The following is a 2,209-nucleotide window of genomic DNA, read 5'->3' on the forward strand; positions in this document are numbered from 1 at the left end:
AGAGTTGCACATAAATAAATGTAAGTTAATACATAATGGTCTTAAAACATTTTTTTAAATGTTAAACAGTTTTTAACTTATTCTATCTGCAATATTTTTCCCTCGTATCATTCCAACTAAGCCACAAAACCCAGCAAGGAATGAACAGAAAATGTGTTGTTTTTTTCCCACTCTGTTTAAGTACAACCAAACATAAACAATTAAAAATAAAATAAAAAAGAAAAAATATCTACTCATCAGATTTCATAGGCAGTGTTCTGTGCCAACATTTTTTCAACCATTTTTATTTTGGCATCAGATGCTCAGCTGTCACCTAAGCAAAATCTCCTTTCCTTTTCTGTTGAGTCTGCCAACAAGGTTGCTACTCTAATTAGTACCAAAACTGACTTTTGTATGTGCATATTTATGATATGACTACTTATCCATTTGGCATTTGTCCAATGCAATAACATGATTTTACGTAAACCACTAATTGGACATTAGGTGGTGATGATTTCTCATCTTAAATAAAAACTAAATTTTAGTGTAAGTTATTTGCATCCTGATATCTGTTATTTTGTTTTTTTTCTGATTTGTCCTCTACTAAAATTAGACTTGTCCATAGCTATTGCGTGATATTGAATTGTGATTTAGTATTCTGTTATTTTGAAGTTATCTTTTGATAATTAGCATGTTCCTTTTTCAGAAAGCCTAATGATGAAGGTACTGTGTGCAGTGCAGATGCTGATCTTTCAGCTGGACTTAGATAAGACAGATACAGTTGAAAAATGAGACATTCTTTCAGTGACACTCCAGTAAGATTCTTCTCTCAATTACAAGAAAGATCAGACTTCAAGGTTTGAGAAGAGGTAACTGTGTCAATCTAAATCTGGATGTGAACATTTGTTAACTTCGGTAATTTGCCCCTGGAGTTAGACTCGAGCACATATCAGTACTTTGAAGTCTTTTCTGCTGGGTGATGACAGTCATTCTTCTTATTGCAGTCAGGAGTTGTGCGTCTCTTTGGCATCCCACTCAAACATTATGAGCAAGAACTCTAACCTATGGTGTTTTTTCATACACAAATCGCTATAAGTCTCCTGACTGATTGGCTGTGGACTTGCACTTGTAGTAGAGGAGCTGGTGATTTGACTAAGTTTCACAGAATGGGGGTAGAGAAAATGTGTAAAACAGATGAATTTAAAGGTTAGAAAACAAACAGTTCAGTTCTGCAGATATTGATGATGGTTTTGCAAGCTCTAATGAGTGTTCTGCTTTTGATATTTTTTCCCTCGTTCTCAGAGAAAAATATTTCAATTCCTGTGGCAAAGTTGTTTGTTCACCCTGGGGAAGTTTAAGATATGCTACCAAGAAAAACAAAGGATGTTGTATGCAATAGCAGCTACATTATCTGGCAATACTTTTCTCTTAAGTGTGATCTTTCTATTTTATGGTGGCCTGTTGTTGAGCTTTTCGCAAAGTAAATCATACAAATGAGAGATTTAGTTTTGTGATTGTGGACTTAACGGTAAACTTCACTGTTAACCCGAGACACACATGTTTTTACTCTAGTGCCTTGTTTCCTTTACAAAAAGAATAATAAAACTGCCTTTGAAAAATCTAGTATAAATTCTGCTGTTTATCACAAGTCTTTTAACATCCTTCTCTACGTAACTTGTTTTGTTTTAGAATGTGACTTTTGCATCCCTCCCCTTTTCTTTTTCTTATTTCAAATTCCAAATTTATCAATAAAACTGAATATTAGTCTTGTTTTCACAGTACTTTCACTCCTTCCAAGTGTTCTGACTTTAAGATATTTATTTATAGTTTTTAGTGCTTTAGTTATTCCTTTTTGTTCTTCAAATCTTAATTTAGAAACATAAAGAGGTAGTACCTAGTGCAAGCATAACCTAGATATGATTATTTAACTGATTAATACAAGTATCGAAGGTGAAGAGAAGGACAGTCTTGGTAATCTCGGCGCTCTTTAACATCTTTTTCAATGACATCAATGACAGAATCGAGTGCAACCTCAGCAAGTTTGCTGAAGACACCAAGCTGAGTGGTGCGATTGACATGGTAGAAGGAAGGGACGCCATTCAGAGGGACCTCGAGAGGCTAGAAAGGTGGGCCCAGGTGAATCTGATGAGGTTCAACACAGCAAAGTGCAGAGTTTTGCACTTTGGCCGGAGGAATCCCAGGCATCCATACAGACTGGAAGGAGCGGTCC

The sequence above is a fragment of the Meleagris gallopavo genome, chromosome 3 (assembly GCF_000146605.3).
Source record: "Meleagris gallopavo isolate NT-WF06-2002-E0010 breed Aviagen turkey brand Nicholas breeding stock chromosome 3, Turkey_5.1, whole genome shotgun sequence".
In the NCBI taxonomy this organism is placed as follows: Eukaryota; Metazoa; Chordata; class Aves; order Galliformes; family Phasianidae; genus Meleagris; species Meleagris gallopavo.